This window comes from Cibotium barometz, chromosome 28 (genome assembly GCF_041138505.1).
Source record: "Cibotium barometz isolate CiBa-2024 chromosome 28, ASM4113850v1, whole genome shotgun sequence".
Lineage (NCBI taxonomy): Eukaryota > Viridiplantae > Streptophyta > Polypodiopsida > Cyatheales > Cibotiaceae > Cibotium > Cibotium barometz.
This window is the reverse complement of record NC_141073.1, coordinates 1,787,501-1,800,646: the sequence shown is the minus strand read 5'-3', so window position 1 is coordinate 1,800,646 and position 13,146 is coordinate 1,787,501.

Genomic DNA, 13,146 nt, shown 5'->3' with positions numbered 1-13,146 from the left:
AAATAATTTATTGAGTTCATCCCATCCATTTTTGCCCATTGTATCCCTGTGATGTGATGAATGATTTCATCATTTAAACTGAGTGCGATAAGTCCCAATGCTTTTTCATTCCTGCTCTTTCACTCATTTTCCCCTCTCACCTATGGGAATTCATCTCTTCCCTCAACTACCCCCACAAATTTTTCCTCATGAGCAGATACATGGTTTTTGTCTACCGTGTAAAACTGCTCCCCATTAAATTTTTGCTATCTCTTGTGCCGTACTCACGATGATGTGAAGGGGGTCTTACCTCTCTTAATCCAATTTTAAGATTCAAGGATAGTGTCTACCCTTTAACAACTCAACCAAGTGTTTAGGTGATGATTACAACAGATTTATCAGCATAAAATCACCAGAAATTACATTAAACCAAGGGTAACAAATCTATACAGAATGGTTGGAGAATCAAACCATCTCCCAATTGCAATCTGAAGTTATAAGGATCTGTATCACATACCCAATGGTTAATTTGAACCCTCAATTGCACCAAAAAATAGTGATAAGTGTTGATTAATCACTGATTAGCAAATTAATCCTCTATTTTGTGTGCAAGAAATAGAGTATGCAAGGAGTCGAGATCTGAGGCCCTAGAGTTCAAATGAGCTCAAATCCTTTCAAGGCCATTAATAGAAATTAGTTTAGTAGAGGATTAAGCCAAGAAACACAAGATTTGACCAAACATTGAATGCTTAATCTCTGTTTTACCAACGTCACCTACTCTACAGATTTGATGAAAAGCTTAGATCTCATTGTAGTCTTGATCAAATCAAAATTTGTCTTCACCAGCTTGTAGAAGAGCACCTTGAAAACCCCTAGGGCCAAGAGGAATCAGACCCATTGCATGTGGAGCAGCAGAAATCTCATTATTCCTTCAGAAGATAGGCGCCTACAAAATCGCGTAGAACTGCTGCCTGCACCGGCGGTTTGAGCTTTTGTTTGAATGGGCTGGAGTACAAGGACTATAGCTATGCTTGGCTAAAGTGGTTTGGGCTAATTTGATGTATGAAGGAAGAGAGAGCTCCTCCACGAGCTGGGGGTATAGAGACTAATTGAAAATAGAGGTAAAAACTTAATTATCTACTAATCCTAATTAGCCAAGTGATTAGCAAGATAATGGGCTCATAAATTGATGGATTCTAGGCTAGGCCCTAATACCATGTTAAATTTACAGCAATGTGATGAGCTATGGTGGATCAATTGCTAGAATCAACATCATTAATAAAGAGATTAGATGATAATTAAGATGTGATTAGTGAGCAATTAACTGATAGCTTAATGTAGGCATGGGTAATCAAAAACTAGCAAATTCTCATTAGGCCAATGCCTCAATTTATAGAGTTTACATCCAAGAATCTAATCCCACTGATTTCTCCTTGATTCACTCCACCTCTTTTGCTTGATTCTCTCCACCTCTTCCCAGAATATCTCCACACATCCTAAATCTTCTCATGGTACCCTTTATTCTCTCCCAGTAGATACTTCTCATCTTTTCACAGCTTCTCTCTCTTTTATAGATTCTCTTTATAGCGCCGCTTGCTAAGGGCTTGTTCCCGCACACACCCTATTCACTTATATTTACAACACCTCCCCCTTAAGTGAATAATCCTAGCACACCTGGACAGAATTTTCTGAACCAAAAACGTATTTCGGGTGCGTCTGGACCTCCGTTTTTCAGAAAGCAGGCGATTTCAAGCACTGCGAGTAAGTCATCGATTCTTCGCAGAAGTCTATTTTAAGAACTGCAGGAAGACAGGTTTACTGTGCAGACACTGAGGGTGCTGCAAAGAGGTCAACAGTTGCCATTGGGTGTATGTATGCACATTGAAGTCACTGGTTGTGACATTTGAGAGTACTACAGTACCGCTGTAGAAAATACAGCAGTTTGTGCAGGAAAAACCAGAGTGCTGTTTCTGGTAAATTTGTGTATCTGGCAAGATGTCAAATGATGGGATAACCCAGATTGTGGCTGAGAAGCTTGATAAGAGTAACTTCCATGCTTGGAGGTTCAGGTTGACGAATTTCCTGATGGGAAAGGGCTATTGGGACTACATAGAAGGTGAGCATGAAGAGGCATGGTATGTGGATTCAGGTGCTTCAAACCACATGACAAGTCATGGGGAGTGGTTCAAGGAGATGAAAAACCTTGAAAGACCAGGTTTTGTGAAAACAAGGGGGATGACACTGCTCATCCAATTGCCCATGTTGGAGATGTGCCATTGTCTATGCAGGATGGCAAAGTGAAGTACCTTGCAGATGTACTTCACGTTCCGAACATAACAACAAAGAATCTGGTTTCAGTTGGCCAGATGATTGAGCAGGGTTTGCAGGTTCGGTTTAACCCTGATGGTTGTTATGTTGAAGACTTTAAAGACAAGTGCAGGTTGGTTGTTTGTAAAAGGCAACAGAGTGGGCAGAATGTTTACATTGAATGTAGACATGCCTAAAATGAGTGCTCCGATGTTTGCAAATGGTTCAGGGATTGTTGCAGATGCAGACATTTGGCATAAAAGAATTGGACATGTGAATGTGTAGCGAATGAAGTCTATGCAGACTAAAGGGATTGTGACAGGGCTACCAAAATTTAAAGTGGAAGGTATGCAGAAAATATGTGAAGCATGCCAATTTGGGAAGCAAACAAAGCATGTGTTTCCACGTAACAGATATGTGAGCAGAAATGCACTAGATGTTGTGCATTCAGATGTATGGGGTCCTACGAAGACCATGTCTATGGGAGGCTGCAGGTATTATGTGACATTCATTGATGACCACACAAGGAAAGTGTGGGTATATTTCATGAAGGAGAAGAGTGAGGTGTTCACTCACTTTCAGAATTTCAGAGTTTTGGTTGAAAAGCAAACATGGAAATATGTTAAGTGCCTAAGGTCAGATGGAGGGGGAGAGTACTTCTCCAATGAGTTCTTTGAAGTTTTGAAGAAGAATGCTATTCGGAGACAGTTTACATGCAAATACACTCCGCAGCAAAATGGAGTTGCTGAGCAGAAAGATAGGCACATGCTGAGATTGCGCGAGCATTGATGGAAGAGAAAAATATGCCGCATAGCTATTGGGCCGAGGCTGTTTCTACAGCAGTATACATCATGAACAGGACTCCAATTGCAGCCATACATGATGTAACTCCAGAGGAGAGGTTTACTTGTAGAAAACCTGATTTGTCTCATCTGAAAGTTTTTGGATGCATTGCATATGTGCATGTGCCAGATGAGCTGAGAACTAAGCTGGATCCAAAAGCTAAAAAATGTGTGTTTATTGGATATTCCCTTGAGCAAAAGGGATACAGGTGTTATAACCCTGCTACACGTGAGTTGAGGGTAAGCAGGGATGTTGTCTTTGATGAGATGAGCAGCTGGTATGCTGCTGAAAAAGAAGCTGTTGGGACTGATGTGAGTGGAAGTGTGGTTGCACAGAATGCGGGTCAGCAATCACAGTCTTTGAGTGGACCAGGAGAGTCCTCATGTAGTGGGTCTGTTGATAGACCATGGAGTGGCAGGCTGCATCATAATACTAGTCCTGCAAATGTGATTAGTACATCACGTAAAGGAAAAGAGAAAGTGGTTGAGCCCCTTGGTATGCCTGACATTTCTACAGGGCATTCGCATGTTGATGGAGAGTCTAGTGACTCAGATATGAGCCTTGATGAGGAGCTTGGGATCCCAGCTATGAGAACACTTGGTGTAAAGAAGGCTATGGAAGCCATGAATGAAAAGCTACGAAGATCTGGGAGAGTGAAAAACCCTGTGCAGAGGTTTACATATGATGGTTATGTGGCACATCACTATGCATATATGGCAAAGGTTGTGCAGGTTGTTGAGCCCACATGCATTGATGAGGCTATTGGAAATGTGTGTTGGGAGAAAGCTATGGGGATGAGGAGGTGAATGCTCTATATGGAAATGAAACTTGGGACTTAGTGCAATTGCCTGAAGGCAAGAAAGCCATTGGATACAAGTGGGTGTACAAAGTAAAACATAACAGTGATGGAAGCATAAACAGGTACAAGGCTAGATTGGTAGCCAAAGGATATGCGCAGACATATGGCATTGATTATGAGGAAACTTTCAGTCCAGTTGCCAAGATGGCAACAGTGAGAGTTGTGATAGCAGTGGCTGCGTCAAAGCAATGGTCTTTACATCAGATGGATGTAAAGAATGCATTCTTGCATGGGGATTTGCAAGAAGAGGTGTATATGTTGCAGCCACCTAGTTATGAGGATGTGGGTCACCCCGAGCATGTTTGCAGGCTGAAGAAAGCCTTGTATGGCTTAAAACAAGCACCAAGAGCATGGTCTGACAAGATTTCTGAATATCTTGTCACTATTGGCTTTCATGTAGCCAATGCAGATTTCTCGATGTATGTGAGACATGGTGATAGAGGGGTTGTGCTTGTTGTCATCTATGTAGATGACTTGATCATTACAGGGGACCATGATGTAGAGATCTTTGATGTAAAGATCTTGCTTAGACAGGAGTTTGAGATGAAGGATCTGGGGGAGCTCAGATATTTCTTGGGCATTGAGGTGATTAGGTCACCACATGGTATTGGATTACTGCAGAGACGGTATGGCTTGGACATGTTGTCCAAGTATGGTATGACAGGCTGTAAGCCTATCTCAGTGCCATTGGATCAGAATGGCAAGTTGAGTACAGATTCAGGAAAGATTTTGGAGGATCCTACTATGTACAGGCGCATAGGAAGCTTGATATACATGACGATCACCAGGCCAGATTTGAGCTATGCTATTGGGTTGCTGAGTCAGTTTATGCAGGTTCCACGAAAACCGCATCTGGATGCATTGAGACGCATACTGAGGTATGTGAGCTCTACTTTGCATTGTGGACTATTCTATGGGACTGGGACAGAGATATGTGTACATGGGTACACAGATGCTGATGGGCTGGTAGTATCTCAGATAGAAGATCTACCAGTGGATTCATGTTTTCTTTGGGGAGCGCTGCTGTGACTTGGAGCAGCAAGAAGCAGCCTACGGGTGCTCTATCCAGTACAGAGGCCGAGTACAGAGCTATGGCAGCATGTGAGGTAGCTTGGTTGAGAAAGCTACTTGCAGATTTGGGTCTATCACTGGATAGACAAGTTGTCATTTTCTGTGACAACATTAGCAGTATATAGTTGGCCACCAGGAACCCAGTTTTTCATGCTTGTACGAAGCATAAAGAGGTCCACTACCACTTCGTCAGAGAGAAGGTCTTGGCAGGAGATCTTGACCTTGTTTATGTATGCACAGAGGATCAGGTAGCTGACATCTTCACCAAAGCATTGGGTATAGAGAAGCTCCGCAGATTCAGGGCTTCGCTTGGTGTACATGAGATGGAGTTGAGCTCGAGGGGGAGTGTTGAGATATCGAGCTCATCTAGGGAGGCGGTGGACACTGATGACCCGCCTGGGGGATAGGCCCCACACTTACACCACTGGCATGGTTGGTGAGATCATGGGTGATATGCGGCCAGTGGGATGACAGGCTGTGTGACAGCCATTCTAGAGACTGGCATAGTTATAGCGCCAGCTCATTTAGTTGGGTTCACACTATAGAGAACCCTTCTATGTATTTGGTTGAGTACCTTTCATATTGTGTGTACTCTTATCTTGTATATGGTGTGTTGAGTGTTGAGTGAAGAGAAGAAGATTTTCAGCCTCTCACCTTGTGTGTTCTCTATTAGGGTTTTGTGAGTGTGTTTGTGCTTGCAAGAGCTCAAGCTCTCTTCCCCCCTGCATCTTTTCAATAGCTAGCCTAGCTAAAGTGGTTTGGGCTAATTTGATGTATGAAGAAAGAGAGAGCTCCTCCACCAGCTGGGGGTATAGAGACTAATTGAAAATAGAGGTAAGAACTTATTTATCTACTAATCCTAATTAGCCAAGTGATTAGCAAGATAATGGGCTCATAAATTTATGGATTCTAAGCTAGGCCCTGATACCATGTTAAATTTGTAGCAATGTGATGAGCTATGGTGGATCAATTGCTAGAATCAACATCATTAATAAAGAGATTAGAAGATAATTAAGATGTGATTAGTGATGAGCAATTAACTGATAGCTTAATGTAGGCATGGGTAATCAAAAACCAACAAATTCTCATTAGGCCAATGCCTCAATTTATAGAGTTTATATCCAAGAATCTAATCCCACTGATTTCTCCTTGATTCACTCCACCTCTTTTGCTTGATTCTCTCCACCTCTTCCCAGAATATCTCCACACATCCTAAATCTTCTCATGCTACCCTTTATTCTCTCCCAGTAGATACTTCTCACCTTTTCACAGCTTCTCTCTCTTTTATAGATTCTCTTTATAGCGCCGCTTGCTAAGGGCTTGTTCCCGCACACACCCTATTCAGTATATTTACAACACCTCCCCCTCAAGTGAATAATCCTAGCACACCTAGACCCTATACCAAGTTTCCCTCTTACTTGGTAGTCTGCGACCATTGCCTCAAGTCCCTAAACTCATAGTCCTTGACACTCTCTCTCTCTCTCTCTCTCTCTCTCTCTCTCTCTCTCTCTCTCTCAGGCTACTACAAGTGCTCGTGACCTTGACTAAAGTGCTCACACATACATCTACCACATGGCCTACATCATCGGTGGCTCAGAGGTGGTTTTACTTTACTAGGACGGTAGGTTACATTGGGTTGTGGGGTTTTTCTCTCTGTCTCTGTCTCTCTCTCTCTCTCTCTCTCTCTCTCTCTCTCTCTCTCTCAAAAGATGATCTGACTCCACTTCATTAGGGGCCTCCATAAAGTTTGCCGATATCGTTCCTTCTCCACTGGGTTTGCTCTAGCAGTCTCTTGCCATGTGTCCTAGCTTTCCACAGTTGTGGCAAGTGAAGGTGCTTCCTTCTACTCTGCCTCTTCCTCGTCCTCACCCTCAAGAGAATCCTCCTCTGGTGAAGAATGCTTTTTCCTCTCCAGTTGTTAAGTCCAACCATTTCTACTCTTTGACTCTGGTCTCTTGCTCTAGTAGAGCTCCTTCTATCTCGTGTAGCTTCAATTCAGGTACATTCTTTAATGTTGCTACAATGTTTTCATATTCACCTTTGTCCAGACTCTTCAAAAGCACTGCAAGTGCCTCATCATCTTCTACCTTTTTGCTAATGGCTGACAGTTTTTGCTTAATGCCTTTATATTTGTTCAAGTGTGTGATTAAAGGTTCACTCCAGCCATTTCTACTCTTTGTTGACCCTGGTCTCTTGCTCTAGTAGAGCTCCTTCTATCTCGTGCAGCTTCAATTCAGGTACATTCTTTAATGTTGCTACAATGTTTTCATATTCACCTTTGTCCACACTCTTCAGAAGCACTGCTAGTGCCTCATCATCTTCTACCTTTTTGCCAATGGCTGACAGTTTTTGCTTAATGCTTTTATATTTGTTCAAGTGTGTGATTAAAGGTTCACTTTCCTTCATATCCAATTTGTAGAATTGCATTAACAGATTTATCTTTGAATTTTTAGCTTGTGTGCCAAACAATTTATTGAGTTCATCCCATGCATCTTTTGCCCAGTGTATCCCTGTGATATGATGAATGATTTCATCATTTAAACTGAGTGCAATAAGTCCCAATGCTTTTTCATTCCTGCTCTTCCACTCTCTTTTCCCTCTCTATTTCGGGCATTCATCTCTTCCCTCAACTACTCCCACATATTTTTCCTCATGAGCAGATACATGGTTTTTGTCTACCATGTGTAAAACTGCTCCCCATTAAATTTGGCTATCTCTTGTGCCGTACTCATGATGATGTGAAGGGGGTCTTACCTCTCTTGATCCAATTTTAAGATTCAAGGGCAGTGTCTACCCTTTCACAACTGAATCAAGTGTTTAGGTGACGATTACAACAGATTTCTCACCATAAAATCACCAGAAATTACATTAAACCAAGGGTAACAAATCTATACGGAATGGTTGGAGTATCAAACCATCTCCGAATTGCAATCTGAAGTTATAGGGATCTGTATTAGATACCTAATGGTTAATTTGAACCCTCAATTACACCAAAAAATAGTAATAAGTGTTGATTAATCACTGATTAGCAAATTAATCCTCTATTTTGTGTGGAAAAAATAGAGTATGCAAGGAGTCCAGATCTAAGGTCCTAGAGTTCAAATGAGCTCAAATTAATAGAAATTAGTCTGGTAGAGGATTAAGCCAAGAAACACAAGATTTGACCAAACATTGAATCTTTGTTTTACCAACGTCACCTGCTGGCAGATTTGATGAAGAGCTTAGATCTCATTGTAGTCTTGATCAAATCAAAATCTGTCTTCACCAGCTTGTAGAGCACCCTTGAAAACCCGTAGGGCCAAGAGGAATCAGACCCGTTGCATCTGGAGCAGCAGAGATCTCATTTTTTCTTCAAAAAATAGGCACCTACAAAATCACGTAGAACTGCTCCCTGCGTCGGCGGTTTTAGCTTTTGTTTGAATGGGCTGGAGTACAAGGGTTATAGCTAGGTTTGGGCTACTTTGATGTATGAAGGAAGAAAGAGCTCCTCCACCAGCTGGGGGTATAGAGACTAATTGAAAATAGAGGTAAAAACTTAATTATCTACTAATCCTAATTAGCCAAGTGATTAGCAAGATGATGGGCTCATAAATTGATGGATTCTAGGCTAGGCCCTGATACCATGTTAAATTTGCAGCAATGTGATGAGCTATGGTGGATCAATTGCTAGAATCAACATCATTAATAAAGAGATTAGATGATAATTAAGATGTGATTAGTGAGCAAGTAAATTGATAGCTTAATGTAGGCATGGGTAATAAAAAACCAGCAATTTCTTATTAGGACAATGCCTCAATTTATAGAGTTTAAATCCAAGAATCTAATTGCACTGATTTCTCCTTGATTCACTCCTCTTTTGCTAGATTCTCTCCACCTCTTCCCAGAATATCTCCACACATCCTAAATCTTCTCATGCTACCCTTCATTCTCTCCCAGTAGATACTTCTCACCTTTTTACAGCTTCTCTCTCTTTTATAGATTCTCTTTATAGCGCCTCTTGCTAAGGGCTTGTTTTCCGCACACAACCTATTCACTTATATTTACAACACCTCCCCCTCAAGTGAATAATCCTAGCACACCTGGACCCTATACCAAGTTTCCCTCTTACTTGGTAGTCCATGAGACCAGTGCCTCAAGTCCCTAAACTCATAGTCCTTGACTCTCTCTCTCTCTCTCTCTCTCTCTCTCTCTCTCTCTCTCTCTCTCTCTCTATGTGTCGAAGGCTACTACAAGTGCTCGTGACCTTGACTAAAGTGCTCACACATACATCTAGCACATGGCCTACATCATCGGTGGCTCTCAGAGGTGGTTTTACTCTATTGGGGCAGCAGGTTACATTGGGTTGTGGGGTTTCTCTCTCTCTCTCTCTCTCTCTCTCTCTCTCTCTCTCTCTCTCTCTCTCTCTCTCTCTCTCTCTCAGAAAAGATGATCTAACTCCACTTCCTTAGGAGCCTCCATGAAGTTTGCCGATGTCGTTCCTTCTCCAACTGGGTTTGCTCTAGCAGTCTCTTGCCCTCTCCAGTTGTTGAGTCCAGCCATTTCTACTCTTTGACCCTGGTCTCTTGCTCTAGTAGAGCTCCTTCTATCTCGTGTAGCTTCAATTCAGGTACATTCTTTAATGTTGCTACAATGTTTTCATATTCACCTTTGTCCACACTCTTCAGAAGCACTGCTAGTGCCTTACCATCTTCTACCTTTTTGCCAATGGTTGATAGTTTTTGCTTAATGCTTTTATATTTGTTCAAGTGTGTGATTAAAGGTTCAGTCCAGCCATTTCTACTCTTTGATCCTGGTCTCTTGCTCTAGTAGAGCTCCTTCTTTCTCTTGCAGCTTCAATTCAAGTACATTCTTTAATGTTGCTACAATGTTTTCATATTCACCTTTGTCCACACTCTTTAGAAGCACTGCTAGTGCCTCATCATCTTCTACCTTTTTACCAATGGCTGACAGTTTTTGCTTAATGCTTTTATATTTGTTCAAGTGTGTGATTAAAGGTTCAGTCCAGCCATTTCTACTCTTTGACCCTGGTCTCTTGCTCTAGTAGAGCTCCTTCTATCTCGTGCACCTTCAATTCAGGTACATTCTTTAATGTTGCTACAATGTTTTCATATTCACCTTTGTCCACACTCTTCAGAAGCACTGCTAGTGCCTCATCATCTTCTACCTTTTTGCCAATGGCTGATAGTTTTTGCTTAATGCTTTTATATTTGTTCAAGTGTGTGATTAAAGGTTCACTTTCTTTCATATCCAATTTGTAGAATTGCATTAACAGATTTATCTTTGACTTTTTAGCTTGTGTGCCAAATAATTTATTGAGTTTATCCCATGTATCTTTTGCCCATTGTATCCCTGTGATGTGATGAATGATTTCATCATTTAAACTAAGTGCGATAAGTCCCAATGCTTTTTCATTCCTGCTCTTTCACTCATTTTTCCCTCTCACCTCTGGGAATTCATCTCTTCCCTCAACTACCCCCACAAATTTTTCCTCATGAGCAGATACATGGTTTTTGTCTACCATGTGTAAAACTGCTCCCCATTAATTTTTTGCTATCTCTTGTGCCGTACTCATGATGATGTGAAGGGGGTCTTACCTCTCTTGATCTATTTTTAAGATTCAAGGGCAGTGTCTACCCTTTCACAACAAGTGAATCAAGTTTTTAGGTGATGATTACAACACATTTATCAGCATAAAATCACCAGAAATTACATTAAACCAAGGGTAACAAATCTATACGGAATGGTTGGAGTATCAAACCATCTCCGAATTACAATATGAAGTTATAGGGATCTGTATTAGATACTTAATGGTTAATTTGAATTCTCAATTGCACCAAAAATTAGTGATAAGTGTTGATTAATCACTGATTAGCAAATTAATCCTCTATTTTGTGTGGAAAAAATAGAGTATGCAAGGAGTCCAGATCTGAGGCCCTAGAGTTCAAATGAGCTCAAATCCTTTCAAGGCCATTAATAGAAATTAGTCTAGTAGAGGATTAAGCCAAGAAATATAAGATTTGACCAAACATTGAATGCTTAATCTCTGTTTTACCGTCACGTGCTGTGCAGATTTGATGAAGAGCTTAGATCTCATTGTAGTCTTGATCAAATCAAAATCTGTCTTCACCAGCTTGTAGAGCATCCTTGAAAACCCCTAGGGCCAAGAGGAATCAGACCCATTGCATCTGGGGAGCAGCAGAGATCTCATTTTTCCTTCAGAAAATAGGTGCCTACAAAATCGCGTAGAACTGCTGCCTGCACCGGCAGTTTGAGCTTTTGTTTGAACAAATCTGTATGCATCTTCGACCAACGTCGGCCACCATAACCCCGTTTGGAGGATCTTCCGTCCAGTGACATCATAGTCCTTGACTCTCTCTCTCTCTCTCTCTCTCTCTCTCTCTCTCTCTCTCTCTCTCTCTCTCTCTCTCTCTCTCTATGTGTCCAAGGCTACTACAAGTGCTTGTGACCTTGACTACATGGCCTACATCATCGGTGGCTCAGAGGTGGTTTTACTCTATTGCGGCAGGTTACATTGGTTTGTGGGGTCTCTCTCTCTCTCTCTCTCTCTCTCTCTCTCTCTCTCTCTCTCTCTCTCTCTCTCTCTCTCTCTCTCTCTCTTCTCTCTCTCTCTCTCTCTCTCTCTCTCTCTCTCTCTCTCTCTCTCAGAAAAGATGATCTGACTCCACTTCCTTAGGAGCCTTCATGACGTCTGTCGATGTCGTTCCTTCTCCACTGGGTTTGCTGTAGCAGTCTCTTGCCATGTGTCCTAGCTTTCCATAGTTGTGGCAATAAAATTTGGCCATCTCTTGTGCCGTACTCATGATGATGTGAAGGGGGTCTTACCTCTTGATCCAATTTTAAGATTCAAGGACAGTGTCTACCCTTTTACAACTCAATCTGGTGTTTAGGTGATAATTACAACAGATTTATCACCATAAAATCACCAAAAATTACATTAAACCAAGAGTAACAAATCTGTACGGAATGGTTGGAGTATCAAACCATCTCTGATTAGCAATCTAAAGTTATAGGGATCTGTATCAGATACCCAATGGTTAATTTGAACCCTCAATTGCACCAAAAAATAGTGATTAGTACTGATTAATCATTGATTAACAAATTAATCACATGTATTTTGTGTGCAAAAAATAGAGTATGCGGGGAGTCCAGATCTAAGGCCTTAGATTTCAAACGAGCTCAAATCCTTTCAAGGCCATCAAATGAGCTTAAATCCTTTCAAGGCCATCAATAGCAATTAATCTAGTAGAGGACTAAGCCAAGAAATACAAGATTTGAACATTGAATGCTTAATCTTTATTTTACCAAAGTCACTGCAGATTTGATGAAGAGCTTAGATCTCATTGTAGACTTGATCACCCTTAAAAACCCCTAGGGGAGCCAAGAGGAATCAGACCCATTTCATCTGGAGCAGCAGAGATCTCATTTTTCCTTTAGAAAATAGGCGCCTACAAAATCGCGTAGAATTGCTGCCTGCGCCGACGGTTTGAGCTTTTGTTTGAATGGGCTGGAGCACAAGGGTTATAGCTATGCTTGGCTAAAGTGGTTTGGGCTATTTGATGTATGAAGGGAGAGAGAGCTCCTCCACGAGCTGGGGGTATAGAGACTAATTGAAAAAAGAGGTAAAAACTTAATTATCTATACAAATCCTAATTAGCCAGGTGATTAGCAAGATAAGGGGCTCATAAATTGATGGATTCTAGGCTAGCCCTTGATACCATGTTAAATTTGCAGCAATGTGATGAGCTATGGTGGATCAAATACTAAAATCAACATAATTAATAAAGAGATTGGATGCTATTAAGATGTGATTAGTGAGCAATTAACTGATAGCTTAATGTACGCATGGGTAATCAAAAACTAGCAAATTCTCATTAGGCCAATGCCTCAATTTATAGAGTTTACATCCAAGCATCTAATCCCACTGATTTCTCCTTGATTTACTCCACCTCTTTTGCTTGATTCTCTCCACCTCTTCCCAGAATATCTTCACACATCCTAAATCTTCTCATGCTACCCTTTATTCTCTCCCAGTAGATACTTCTCACCTTCTCATAGCTTCTCTCTCT